This window comes from Nicotiana tabacum, chromosome 7, assembly GCF_000715075.1.
Source record: "Nicotiana tabacum cultivar K326 chromosome 7, ASM71507v2, whole genome shotgun sequence".
NCBI classification, from domain to species: Eukaryota; Viridiplantae; Streptophyta; class Magnoliopsida; order Solanales; family Solanaceae; genus Nicotiana; species Nicotiana tabacum.
Window position 1 is genome coordinate 18430821 of NC_134086.1, and position 16011 is coordinate 18446831.

Below are 16011 nucleotides of genomic sequence, written 5' to 3' on the forward strand. Positions count from 1 at the left end.
ATATAGATGTCGCACCCCTTTTTCCCTCACGGGAGTTCGGGTTTCAACGTTCATGGGGGAACAACTCGTTTCCTTTTGGGAATTGGGTGTTTGAAGAGTCGCCGCCTAACGGATTAAGGTGCGTTAGGGCACCTAGAGCGATTAACTCATGTAACTAGTTTATATTACCAGAGATTAGGGTAAGGGCTCGAAATAACCTTGAGGGGAAGGTGTTAGGCACCCCTCGCGGTCCACAACGGTGGGTCCCGATCGAACATAAACTATTTGAATTTGTCATTTTAACAAGTAAAAAATTTCAACACATATTTGCAAATAAAGGCATGTTTTCACATTCTAAGTACATGTATGATTCAGGTAATGAAAGTAAGAGAGAGGTTTGAACAACTTACACATGTATATGTAAAGAAAAGGAAGTTTGGGGAATTTAAACTCATATGTGAATTGGGAAAGGGAAGTCCTAAGTTGATTAACCTATAGGATCATACCCATGCAATGCCTGGTAATCACTCCTCAATGAAAGGGGCTACACGTTGCATTAGCGCACATGTCATCATATTCTTTTACTACCCATTACCCTCCCCTTAGTGGTTATATAAGCGAGTTTAATTAACGACCTCTAAGCGTGCTGCTACCCGTCCCTTCCTTCGTGTACTAAAATAGTTTAAAATAGTTATTTAACATGTTAAAAATATAAAAGATCATTTTATGCATCAACAACGTTATTATGCATTAATAGAGTTAATATTGCAAATATATGCAAATTAGCTTAAAAATAGAAATGCAATTATAAAAAATGCACTAAAAATATTTAAATAATATTTTCGCATAAATATAGAATCTAGATGATTAAATCACCACAAAAATAATTTGAAGGATAATTATTGGAAATTTTATAAGTAAAAAGGGAAGAAATAAATCAATTTGAAGCCTTTAAAATTATAGAAAAACTTATAAAAATACTTATGCATGCTTATATATGCATATATACTATTTTAAAAGTATATATACGTATTAAAAATATATAGTAAAAAATTGGATATCAGCACTTGGTGCTCCGTAGCCATGGCAGAAAGAGGATAAAAGAAAAAAAAACAAAGCTTATTTTCTTCATCCAAAGAGACGACGGCCGAAAGGGACTAGGATTCTTTTATTTTCTTAAATTAATTAATAATTAAAAAAAAGGAAGGAAGAAGAAAGGATAAAAATCATAGAGTTTGGTACGGCTGTTGATGCTTGTATTGGGAAAAAACTGAGTTTATATTAAAGATGACGTGACATGACACGTGGTTTAGTTAAATGGTCAAAGCGCAACAATTGACTAAGAGGCACGGATAGAGACAACCACGGGAAGAGGAATTTAAATAGGCTCGAGACGAAGTGCAGATACGACTCTCGTACCAATTCAAGTCATTTACAGCCAACGGATTAGAAGGCATTAAAGACAAAGATCTGATGACAGAAAGGAGTCCAAATTTATTATTAAATACCTGATACGTTAGAAAATTGGAATTTAATAGGAATGATTGTATAACAGCTTATTTAATATCATTTATTACTCATAATTATACCATTAAAGCTGAGGCTTCATTCCTTTACCTAGAATTACCTATAAAAGGAAGAAGTATCATCATTTGTAAGGACACGGAATACTATTGAGAACTCGTTGAAATACAAAATTATTTGCTATTTTACCATCATTCTCAAAAGTATTTTATTTTCGTCTCCTGATTATCAGTAATTCGAATTTATTTTTAGCTTTGACCAAAGACCCAAATTTTTGGTTAAACAAATTGGTTCCATTACCGGGAATCTGATAATCTTTTCTTTTAAGCTATATCTTGTCGATTGTCATCACCATGTCAAACAACAACACCGACAATAATAGTAATAACACATTGGGAAACCATGAAAATCAATTTCATCAAAATCAAGATGACATGGTTCCCTCCCCTCCAGATTCACCATGTCAATCTCGTGAAGGCACTCCTGTTACTGAATCCCGTGCTGATCAACAAGAACAATCTGAACACTTTGAAGGAGTTACAACTGAAGCTTTACAAAAGCTAATTAATGCGCAGGTTGGCAAAGCTCTTCAGGCACTTGTTAGTCGATTGCCCGCTGCACCACCCACACCAACTCCTAATAATAATAATAATACATTGGAGAATCCCCGTTCTGGTCTTGATAATTCTGGAAACGGAGCAACCCCCAGTGAACCACAGGAAGGGGGACCAGGTAATTCAAATAATTCATATTTGCAAAATTTAGTACTAACCTTGCAGAAACAGATTAAGGAACAAAATGAGCGTATTGAACAAATCCCTGGAGTTCCGCCTGTAATAAAAGGAGTAGACATGGACAAATACTCACAACAACCATGGAAGCCAAGTGCTGCTCCCCTTCCGATTCCGAAAAAATTCAAAATGCCTGACATCCCAAAATATGATGGTACTACAGACCCACGTGACCACGTGACTGCATTTACAACAGGCGTGAAAGGCAACGACTTGACCAAACAAGAAATTGAATCAGTACTGGTCAAGAAATTTGGAGAAACACTCACCAAGGGTGCATTAACCTGGTATTCTCTTTTATCTGAAAATTCTATTAATTCTTTTGCTGAGCTTGCAGATTCTTTTATTAAAGCACATTCGGGAGCTCAAAAGGTTGAAAAAAGAATGGAAGATATTTTCAAAATCAAACAAGGGGATTCAGAGTTGCTTAGAAATTTTGTTGATAGATTCCAGCGTGAAAGAATGACTCTACCTCGTGTGCCTGACAATTGGGCTGCAATAGCCTTTTCAAGTAATTTAAATGACAAAAGTTCTGAAGCCACGAGACGACTCAAAGAAAGCCTTTGAGAGTTTTCTGCAACCACGTGGAATGATGTTTACAACAAGTATAGTACAAAGCTGCGAATTGAAGAAGATACCGTACCTAAGTTTCATCATGAAGAAAGGGGTGGTCCCCGAAGATTAGAAACCGAAAAAAGATCAGGTAAAAACAGGTACGATCCATATATGGGACCTGCAGGAAAAGACCCACGGTCGAAACAAGATAGCCAGCAATATGATCAAAAATCGAGGAACATGGACTCAGGCTCTTCTTCAAAGTTCAGGAATGATCGGAACAGACAAGAATCACGAGATGATGACAGAAGTTTAAAGGCGCGATTCGGCGGATATAATTTTAATGTCTCTACCTCCGAGCTCGTAGCTGTTTTAAGAAGTATGGGAGATAAGGTACGGTGGCCAAAAGAGATGCGGTCAATCCAAGTAGACGCAATCCAGATCATTGGTGTGAATTCCACAATGATCACGGGCACAAAACTTCCGAATGTAGATTCTTGCAGAGTGAAGTAGATCATCTATTGAAGCAAGGATACCTCACTGAGTTATTTAGCGAGAAAGGAAAACAAGCTTATATGAAAAACAGGCAAGAGCCACCGCAACCTCCTTCACCCAAGAGGACAGTGAATGTCATAAGCGGGGGAGAAGATATTCATGGCATAACCTACACAGCCTCCAACAAGGTTTCTAAGGTAACAATTACACACGGGAAACGGGTGCGACAGTTCCTAGAAAATGAAAGTATCTCGTTCGATGACGCAGATACCGAAGGAGTGACAACTCCACATAATGACGCACTGGTAATATCTTTACTTGTACATGATACTAATGTAAAACGAGTTTTGATTGATCCAGGGAGTTCTATAAATATTATATTACTAAGGGTACTACGGGAAATGCAAGCTGAAGACAAAATGATACCCAAGGCGCACACCTTGTCAGGCTTCGACAATTCAAGTGTAGAAACAAAAGGAGAGGTAATTCTAACAACTTTTACTACGGGTGTTGTTAAAGAAACTAAATTTCAGGTAGTTGATATGAAAATGGCCTACAATATGATCATGGGGAGACCATGGATACACGATATGGATGCTGTCCCATCAACTCTGCATCAGGTTATTAAATTCCCATCACCATGGGGAATTTGCCAAATTCGTGGGGATCAGCAGATGGCTAGAAGTGTCAACGCTGTAACAAGTACGAGCACCATAAGTAAAGAAAAATAGCAATTACAGGAAACAGTTGAAGGTAAAAAAGATCAAACTTCAGCTGAACAAGAAAAGACAGATTTGGACTCAAGGCCTGACACAATTCAGGAACCTGAAGAAAATGAAAGCATCAAAACGACAATTGAAGAGCTTGAGGCAGTGATGTTATTTGAGCAATGGCCTGAACAGAAGGTTTATGTCGGGGCCAATTTAAGCTTAAACATGCGAGGTATGATAATCGAATTTTTAAAAGCTAACTTAGACTGCTTTGCTTGGTCCCACACTGATATGACAGGGATACCACCGGATGTGATGACTCATAAACTCAATGAGGACCCTTCTTTCACACCAATAAAGCAAAAGAAAAGAAAGCAAGGTGCTTTCAAGAACCAGGTGATTCAGGATGAGGTCCAAAAATTATTAAAAATCGGATCGATCCGTGAGGTAAAGTATCCTAATTGGTTGGCTAACACGGTGGTCGTACCCAAGAAAAATGGTAAGTGGCGTGTTTGTGTGGATTATACCGATTTAAATAAAGCCTGTCCAAAAGGTTCCTTTCCCTTACCGCATATAGACCAACTAATTGATGCAACCGCAGGTCATGAACTTTTAAGTTTTTTAGATGCATACTCAGGATATAACCAAATTAAAATGGATCCTGGTGATGAAGAAAAAACTTCTTTCATAACAGACAGGGGGACTTACTGTTATAAAGTAATGCCCTTTGGTCTCAAAAATGCTGGGGCAACCTATCAAAGGTTGGTCACCAAAATGTTCCAAGAACATTTAGGGAAAACAATGGAGGTATATATAGACGATATGCTCGTCAAAACCCAGCAATCTCATGATCATATTTCTCATCTATCTGTTACGTTTGAAATTTTGCGAAAATTTAATATGAAACTCAACCCAGAAAAATGTGCATTTGGAGTTGCATCAGGTAAGTTTTTGGGGTTTCTTGTTTCTAACCGTGGTATTGAAGTGAATCCTTCTCAGATCAAAGCAAAAGAAGAAATCCATGATATCCTTACTAATAAAAAGGAAGTACAAAGATTAACGGGAAGAATTGCAGCTTTGGGGAGATTTATTTCCAAATCCTTAGGAAGGTGTTTTAAGTTTTTCTCTGCACTCAAAAAGCAAGATCATTTTGAATGGAATGAAGATTGTCAACAAGCCCTTAGAAATTTGAAAGCTTATTTGTCAAAACCACCATTGTTGGCAAAACCAAAGGTGGAGGAAAAACTTCTCATCTATCTGGCCGTATCTGAAGTCGCGGTAAGTGCTGTTTTAGTCCGTGAGGACCAAGGTAAATAATCTCCTATTTATTATGTAAGTAAGTCCTTATTGGAAGCTGAGACACGATACCCACAGCTAGAAAAATTAGCATTAGCTTTGATCATGGCATCTAGAAAATTAAGACCTTATTTTCAGTGTCATCCCATTAATGTAGTTACTGCTTTTCCGCTTCGAAATATTTTGCATAAACACGAACTTTCAGGAAGATTAGCAAAATGGGCTATAGAACTAAGTGAATATGAAGTTGTTTATCAACCCAGGACCGCTATAAAGTCTCAAGTACTAGCTGATTTCGTGGCTGATTTTAGCCAGGGGATGCATTTAGAAGCAGAAAAAGAATTACTAGTTTTTAATGGTGCAAACCCGGGGACTTGGGTTTTATTCACTGACGGTTCATCTAATGTAAAAGGGGCAGGCCTAGGAATAGTCCTTGTACCACCTGTGGGTGAGACTATAAGACAGGCTATAAAATGTCATTCTATAACTAACAATGAAGCAGAGTATGAGGATGTAATTGCAGGTTTAGAATTGGCACGAGAACTCGGCATAACACAGATTATAATCAAGAGTGATTCTCAACTTGTGGTCAATCAAATGCTGGGGACTTATACAGCCAGAGAGACGTGAATGCAAGAGTACCTCGCAAAGGTACGAGAGTTAATAAAACAATTCCAACTTGGAAAGTAGTGCAGATCCCAAGAGATGAGAATGTAGAGGCAGATGCTTTAGCAAATCTCACATCTGCAGCAGACGTAGCAAACAATACAAATGCTTCAGTCATACATCTATTTCATTCCGTTCTCGAACCTGATAAAAACGAGGTAAATTTTAATCATTTAACATGGGATTGGAGAAACGAAATTGTTGCTTTTTTACAGCACGGTACCGTGCCTAATGACAAAGGAAAGGCTCACGCGCTTCGTAAAAAAGTTGCTCGATATTGTTTATATCAAGGAAATCTTTATCGAAAGATGTTCGGTGGACCACTAGCAAGGTGTCTCGGACCCTCTCAAACAGAATATGTGATGAGAGAAGTACACAAAGGACATTGTGGGAATCACGCAGGAGGACGGTCACTGGTAAGAACATTAATTCGCATAGGATATTATTGGCCTAAGATGGAAGAAGAGGCAACTAGTTTCGTGTCCAAATGTGATAAATGTCAAAGATACGGCAATAATATGCACAGACCAGCTGAGTTACTACATCCTGTTATAGCCCCGTGGCCCTTTATGAAATGGGGAATGGATATCGTAGGTCCACTTCTACAAGCAAAAGGTCAGGTAAAGTTTCTACTTGTACTTACAGATTACTTCCCTTAAATGGGTAGAAGCAGGGGCATTTAAACAAGTACGAAAGAAAGAAGTTAAAGACTTCATATGGCGAAATATAATATGCCGCTTTGGAGCACCAACGGAGATCGTGTGTGACAATGGACCACAATTCATTGGAGCTCAAATCACAGAATTTCTTCAAAGTTGGAAGATTAAAAGGATAACATCTACGCCATACCATCCAGTAGGTAATGGACAAGCGGAATCCACAAACAAAGTCATTATCAACAACTTGAAGAAGAGGTTACAGGATTCAAAAGGTAATTGGCCTGAGGTGTTACCTAGAGTATTATGGGCTTATCGTACAACGACTAAAACATGCACTGGAGAAACGCCATTTTCAAAGGTTTATGGTGCGGAAGCCTTAATTCCAGTTGAAATAGGTAAACCAAGCACACAGTACGATCACGCAATAGAGGAATCTAATGATGAAGAGATGCGGATCAACCTTGATTTACTTGAAGGAAGAAGAGAAGCTACATTGATAAGGATGGCAGCACAAAAGCAAGTAATTGAACGATATTACAATAGGAAAGCATGCCTCAGATTTTTCAAAATTGGGGACTTCGTGCTTAAAAAGGTGTTCCAATCTGCAAAGGTTGCCAACTCAGGAAAGTTAAGTCCAACATGGGAAGGACCGTACAAAGTCTGTGACATTGCGGGAAAAGGAGCATACCAGTTGGAGACAATGGACGGTAAATTTTACCCTTACATTGGAATGCCGTCCACTTAAAAAGATATTACTTTTGAGAAAGTACTTACGGTCAGGTATCACCGTGTTAAAATTTCTCTCTTGGATTATTAATATTTTACTAACGATTTTAGATGCTAGGCAAAATACCCTAACTCGTGCCAAATGATGAGTCATAACCTGCAAGGCAAAATGGAGTATTCTTAAATTCCTAGCCCAGGGTTACAATTAATCTGATGGAAATACACACGAGTTAGGCAGTCTTCATCTAGAATCGCACTTTCGAGTCCCGTATATCTTTCTGTTTCAGGAAAAGGGCCAAAGTAAAGGAAATAAACAAGTGCTCGAGGTTTCATACTGCACCGCTCAAACACTTGAGGGACTACAATATTGTACACAGATACATGTAGAAATGCAGATACGAATATCGAACAAAAGTCGTCCACAAAGAGACAAGTGTTGAGTAAAAGTTACGAAGTCTTCAGCATTCATGAGAATAACAGAGTCATCTCTCAAAACTCATAAACAAAGTCACCTCTTAAACCCTTCTTAATATATAAAGATAGGGTCATGACTATGTACTGAAACAGGTTATGAAGAAAAACCTTGTTTATTCTATGTTATGTACAAATCTGTTGCAAGAAAAATAGTTACGAGAAAGTTGTAGATGTATTGTAATACATGTAATAGTCAAACACTTGTTAAAGTTTATGAATAAAAACTTGCCAAAGTTGTTTCATACAAAACATGTGTATTCCTATTTCTTTCATCGTATTATAACACCATTATGAAGTTGAGGCGTCTTCTTCATTAAGTGTCGATAAAATAAAAGGGCCCTCTTTTATAAGCCTCATGTTAATAATCCATGAGAAGAGCCATAAAGCATTTTATAAGGATAAAAATGCTAAGCTATTCCATAAGTCCTAGATAAATAGGCAAGAATAGAATATACAGAAGTACCGATAAAACTTCTTAATATAAAAACACTAAGTACAAACTTAGTCAACAAAATATTTGTTTTATACAAATGCCCCATTATGATAACTGGGGACTTCATCCAAAGATCCCTTACAACAATTTCATTTTCAGCTAGTCACTGAAGGGTTTGGAACATCAGAAGTTTCACCCTCGGGAGCAGGAATTGCAACCCCAATTGCTGCAGTAGCCACTTCTTCATTTAAAAGTTCTTCCGTTCCAGGAGCTTCAAGTATAGGAGAAGGAGTATCAGTAGATTGTTGACTTTTCTCGATGGTATCTACGACTTTGGCCAGTTCAGACTGCAAGTCAAAGCCTTCCTGAGCAGCTTCCATTAAAGCATCACGGCGAGATTTTAGGAAAGCCCAACTCACTTCTATGTTGAAGTTCTCTTCCAGAAGCCCATATTCCTTTTCCCACATAGCAAGATCGTTTTTCAAGATTTGGTGCTCAGCTAAATGGGAATCAAGGGAAGCTTCAAGAGAGGCATGAGAACTCTTCAAGGCATGAATCTCGTCAGAGGAGGTCTGTAAGTCAGCTTGAGCTTGAGTCAAGCTTTGCACTAACTCTCCTGCATACTCTTCTTTTTTAGCCAAAAGTGCCTTAAGCTCCCTAACTTCTTCACTAGCCTTTGATAATTGTTCTGACAAAGAGCATTCCAAAAGCTCTTTGTCTCTTTTAAATTGGCTTGAAGAAGCCTTGGCAGTTGCCAGTTCAGAAGGCAAACCACGGTTTTGCTGCTCCAGGAGGTTTTTATTTTCTTGCAACTCCTCTATGGTCCCTTGAGCATTCTCAAACTGTTCTTTCCAATTGGATGCTTCAAGCTGGGCTCCCCTGGCTATTTCTTCGGCCTCGTGGACAGTTTTTTCAGACTTACGGGCTTTTCTTTCTAGAAGGGAAATTCTTCCCATTAATTCCGTACCAATGAGGTTAGCCTACAGAGACAACTCATAGAAATGAGGGATTGAAGATAAAAAAAAACTTGTTGGTAAGAAGAGGAAAAATACCTTCAAAGTAGAATGAACTATGTCATTCATCAAAGTCAAGCAGCTATGGCTCTCCATCTTCTTCTTCTCAATATCTCCAATTAGGGGCTCAAGCCAAACATCGGCTCTACCAGTCTTTCTCAAGAGGCTATGGTTGGCAGGAACTTCCAGAGTAACACTTCTCATAGTCATACTTCCACTGCTAGAACCCGTCTCTGTATGATGAACAGAGGGAAGAGGAGCAATGAAAGGAATGGAAGGAGAAGATGCAGAAACAGGAATGGAAGGAGAAGATGTAAAAACCAACGTAGGAACGGACATAGGAGTGGTAGCAACTGGCAAAAGAATGGAAGTCGTCAAAACTGGTAAAGAAATACTTACGGTTGGCAGAGGAATGGAGGAAATAGGAACGAATGAGGAAAGAGGAACTACATCAAAAACAGGGCCGAGCTCGCCACTCCCGAAACCACTATCAAAAAGATGCTGAATTGACTCATTATTATCTCTTGGTTCGATGTCCTCGTCAGAATGAATCAAAACAGGCTCGGTGGTGGAGGTTCGAGCAGGAGTGTCTTCAATTTCATCATCAATGATTATTCGCCTCCTGACCCTTGGCCTGGTAATTAGAGAGGTACCCTCCTCTTCTTCAGAACTTTCTTTTATATCTTTCCTTTTTGGCAGCAAGGCTCGAGCCTTATCCAAATCAAGAGCAGCATTCGCAGACATACGAATAGCCATAGCTACTTCAGCCGTCATTCCTCTAATGCCAAATCCTGATTAAAGGATGGATATACATGATCAAAATTGAGGAAAAAATGCTTAACATGTAAAAAATATATATATAAAAAGGGGCATATATATATATATATATATATATAAGGGGGATACCATGTGTTTTGACTTTCCAGCCATGTAAGGAAGAAATCGATTTCCAAGTTCTTTGCTCCCTAGAAGCAATCTTCAAAAGCGAGTCTACCCAACCACGAAAGTTGGGAATAGGTTCCACATCTCCCATGGTTGCTACAAAAAACCAAGAAGAGACGAGGTTAAAAACAAATTTCTTTTGAAATTCTCAAAAATATGTACGGTAAATAAAAGGAAACCTACATTCAAAATTCCACTTCTCAGAGAAGGGAGTATTTGTTTCGCCAATCAAGTCCACCGTACGAACAACAACGTAACGGATATACCATCCACGATCTTTGTCATCTTCAGGATTTACCAGAACTTTTTTGCTCCTTGCAGTTAAGGTAAAAACTCCATGGTGTATTAAGTTAGGGTGGTATAAATGAATGAGGTGAGAGAAGGTGAAATTGACATTGGCTTTGGAGGATAAGTATCTCAAACAAGCCACTGTTCTCCACACTAGTGGACCGATTTGGGCCAAACAAATTGTAAAGAAACAACAAAAATCAAGAATAACTGGGTTAATCGGAGGATTAAAACCTAAAGTGCAGGGGTAAGTATAAACAAAAGAATACCCACTTCTAAAGGAGGAAATTCTCTGATTTAGGGAAGGAATTGACATTCGAAGACTATCATTCCAGTTACAATCTTTTCTTATGGTGGAGATTGTAAGCTCGGTTACTATTGTAGGGTAAGTATCGGCTTTTTCCAAATTTGCAATTTGCTTTTGAAGAGACGTTTTGTCACTTTCAAAAGACAAATCGCTGGGAACTATCTCATCAACTGAGGGTTCTTGAGAAGAATCAAGAATTTCTCTACTTCTAGAAGAGGGGGCCTTTGGGATAAAACTCCTTGAAGAAGAACCAGAGGAGCTGCCTCGAGTAGATTCTAACCCTGTTCGAAGCCTACCTCCTCCGCCTCTTCTATGTCTAACAGGGGCGTTGGGGAATTGGTCTAGAATTGGAACTTTTTTACGGTTAGGGTTTGAAGAAGACATTGTTAAGAAGGATAAGTCGAAAGAAAGTAGAAATAAAGAAGAAAGTGTTTGCTGAAGATTTGTGAAGAAGGCAAAGGAAGAAAAAGTTATGTATATAATGGGAACCGTCAAACTAAGAAGTGTAATGATGGAAAGCCTATAATAAAGGCAACTATCACTTCGTGAATAGTGAAAATGAAGAAGTCTTGAAAAAGGGTGTAAATAGCAGAATCAATCAGAAAATGACACATGGGCAGAACATTAAATGGAAAAGACTACTGAGGCGTTAATAATGTCATAAGCATTAATTGTGGCAAAAATTCCTTTTTTATGAAGATCGACTTCCCAATTATTTAATTGATAAATAAATGGAAAGTGGGGGGACTATCTGTATTGGGAAAAAACTGAGTTTATATTAAAGATGACGTGGCATGACACGTGGTTTGGTTAAATGGTCAAAGCGCAACAATTGACTAAGAGGCACGGATATAGACAGCCACGAGAAGAGGAATTTAAATAGGCACGAGACGAAGTGCAGATACGAGTTTCGTACCAATTCAAGTCATTTACAACCAACGGATTAGAAGACATTAAAGACAAAGATCTGATGACAGAAAGGAGTCCAAATTCATTATTAAATACCTGATACGTTAGAAAATTGGAATTTAATAGGAATGATTGTATAACGGCTTATTTAATATCATTTATTACTCATAATTATACCATTAAAGCTGAAGCTTCATTCCTTTACCTAGAATTACCTATAAAAGGAAGAAGTATCATCATTTGTAAGGACACAGAATACTATTGGGAACTCATTGAAATACAAAATTATTTGCTATTTTACCATCATTCTCAAAAGTATTTTATTTTCGTCTCCTGATTATCAGTAACCCGAATTTATTTTTAGCTTTGACCAAAGAACCAAATTTTTGGTTAAACAATGCTAAAGAGAGATAAGGGTTTCTCTTCTTAAGTCTTTAATAATAAAGATGCATGGGCTAATTTTTAGATGTTGGCGGATCTGTGAAAATGGGCTTATGGCCCACGTTTTGCTAAAGCTAATAGCTGAAGCTTGTGCTTCTTCCTTTTCTTAATGATGGCAGAGTTTTTGATGGGCAAATGGCCCACTTTATGTCTTGTTTAATGTTAATTGGTTTAATTAGCCCATTCTCTTATTATTTTTTTTTTAAAAACTTTAGTTAAAGACTTATATGCCCTTATTAGTATATAGGGTATTACATGCTCCCCACCTTATGAAATTCGGTCCCCAAATTTAATTCTGGTACGTACCTGTAGACTGAAATAAGTAAGGATACTTGACTCGCATTCTATCTTCCACTTCCCACGGTGCTTCTTCAACTGAATGATTTCTCCATAAGACTTTTACAAACAATATTCTTTTGACTGTAGTTTTCTTACTTGCCTATCAACAATATCCATCGGCTCCTCCTCGTAGGATAACTTCTCATCGAGCGGTATAGTCGGTGCTTCAATCACCTGAGATGAGTTCGATATACATTTCTTAGCATTGAGACATGAAACACTGGATGACTAAAGGACAACTCAGGAGGAAGTGCCAAATAATAAGCCACCGCTCCCACTCGGTCTAGTATCTCATACGGTCATATAAACTTGAGGCTCAACTTGCGTCTTTTCCCAAACCGCATTACACCTTTCATAGGGGAGACTCGTAGGAAGACTTTGTCTCCAATTGTGAACACTAAATCTCTTCTTCTCTTATCAGCATAAGACTTTTTTCTGCTTTGAGCTGTAAGCAATCTCAGTCTGATCAACTAGACTTTGTCCATAGCTTCTTATACTAAGTCAGGTCCCAATAAGTTAGTCTCACCATCTTCAAACCATTCGATAGGAGAACGACATCTTCTACCATATAATGCTTCGTACGATGCCATTTGAATACTGGACTGGAAGCTATTGTTGTAAGCAAATTCAGCTAAAGGTAGATAAGTGTCCCAACTACCTCCAAACTCAAGAATATAAGCTCTCAACATATCCTCCAAGATCTATATAGTACATTCAGACGGCCCGTCTGTCTATAGATGAAATGCAGTACTAAGATCTACTCATATACCCAATGCTTCTTGAAAAGATTTTCAAAAGCGTGAAGTGAACTGTGATCCTCTATCAGAGATGATGGACACTAGAACTCCGTGAAGTCGGACAATTCTGTTCATAAATATCTTTGCATACCTCGCTCCACCATATGTAGTCTTCACTGGAAAAAAGTGTGCTGATTTTGTCAGTCGATCTACAATTACCCACATCGAATCATAACCTCTAAGGATTCATGGTAGACCAGTGACAAAATCCATAGTAATTCTTTCCCATTTCCACTATGGAATCTCAATTTGTTGTAGCAGTCTTACGGTTCGCTGATGCTCCGCCTTGACTTGCTGACAAGTCAAACAACTAGAAACAAAGTTAGCAATATCTTTCTTCATACCTTCCCACCAATAAAATTGCTTCAGGTCATGGTACATTTTTATGGATCCAGGATGTATAGTATATTTGGAGTTGTGGGCTTCTTCGAGAATAGCATGTCTGAGTCCATCTACGTCTGCTACACATAGTCTGTCACCCATTCTAAGCACACCATCACTTTCAAAAATCATATCCTTGCTTTTACCGGCTAAGGCCTCATCTATGTATTTGCATAATCCTTTATCCTACTATTGAGTGGCCTTAATGCGCTCAAATAATGAAGACTTAGCCTGAGCACAAGCCAACAATGCCTCTAAATTTCCGACACTAAATCTGATACCTATATCTTCTAGTCTCTGAATATCTTTGGCCAAAAGTCTTTTTGCAGGAGCTATATGAGCCAAACTCCCCATAGATTTTCTGCTCAATGCATCAGCCACCACATTGGCTTTTCTAGGATGATACAAAATAGAACAATCATAGTCTTTGAGTAGTTCCATCCAACGACGCTGCTGAAGATTTAGATCTCTCTGCTGAAAGATATACTTTAGACTTTTATGGTCAGTATAAATCTCACAAGTTTTGCCATATAGATAATGTCTCTAAAATTTTCGAGCAAATACCACTGCAACCATCTCCAAATCATGTGTAAGATAGTTTTGCTCGTACTTTTTCAATTGTCTCGAAGCATAAGCAATAACACGACCATTTTGCATGAGAACACATCCTAATCCCACCCTCGATGCATCATAGAACACCATAAATCCTTCAGAATCTGATGGTAAGGCAAATATTGGTGCAATTGTCAAACATATTTTGAGTTTTTGAAAGCTCTGCTCATATTCCTCCTTCCGCTGAAACTTTGCATTTTTTTGTGTTAGCTTGGTCAGCGGCGCTGCTATTCTGGAGAAATCCTGCACAAAACGCCTGTAATAGCCTACTAAACCTAAAAAGCTGCGAATCTCTGTAGGAGAAGTAGGCCTGGGCCATTTCTACACAACTTCTGTCTTCTTAAAATCTACCATAATTTCATTTTTAGAAACAACATGCCCCAGAAATGATACCGAGTCTAGCCAAAATTCACACTTCGAAAACTTAGCATAAAGACGATGTTTTCGCAATGTCTGTAACACAGTCTTGAGATGATCCTCGTGTTCTCCTTGGCTACGAGAATATATCAGGATATCATCAATTAATACTATTACAAATCTATCCAGAAACAGCTTGAACACCTTATTCATTGCAGCTGGAGCATTAGTCAGTCCAAAAGGCATCACAAGGAACTCATAGTGCCCATATCGAGTTCTGAAAGCAGTCTTAGAAATATCTTCATCTTTGATTCTAAACAGATGGTAACTAGAACGGAGGTCAATCTTTGAAAAGTGGGTAGCTCCTTTTAACTGATTTAATATGTCATCTATACGAGGCAAAAGATTTTTATTACGTATTGTTATCTTGTTCAACTTCCTGTAGTCACTGCACATTCTTAGGGATTCGTTTTTCTTCTTTACAAACAGTACTGGTGCACCCCATGGTGATACACTAGGTCTAATAAACCCTTATCTAACAAATCTTATAACTGTTGCTTTAGCTCCCTCAACTTTATTGGTGCCATTCGATATGAGGGTATCAATATGGGTTGTGTGTCAGGTAGCAAATCAATTCCAAAGTCTATTTCTCATACGGGAAGCAATCCTGGTAAACCCTTAGGAAATACATCAGAAAATTCTCTAACTACTGGTACATTTTCTATACTAACTGTTTCCTTTCTTGTGTCATTTACAATAGCTAAAATACCCAAGCAACCTTTCTTCAAAAGTCGTTTAGCCTTCATAAACGATACAACTTTGCAAGTCTCTGGAACCTGACCCCCTTTTAGAATAAAACTAGGTTCGTTTGGTATCTCAAACTTGACTATCTTTGCATGACAATCCGATAGCATAGAAAGAAGATAACCAATCCATTTCCATCAGCGTGTCAAAGTCAATCCTATCAAGTACAATAAGGTCAGCTAGAGTATCTTTAGCCTCAACCTAAATCTAACAAGCACGGTACACGTATTCAGCTAATAAAGACTCTCCAACAGGAGTAGCAACTAGAAAAAGATCATTCAATAGATCAGGCTGTTTACTAAACCTCAAAGCAAAGTACGAGGACACATAGGAGTGAGTAGATCCCAGATCAATCAATGCAAGTGAATCAAATGAACAGACAAAAAGAATACCTGTAACCACTGCATTCGAGGCCTGAGTAACCTGTCTAGTAAATGCAAAAACTCTCGCCTGACCTCTACCAGCATTCCTTTGTCCTTGATTCACAGTAGCACGGTCTCCAGCACCTCGACC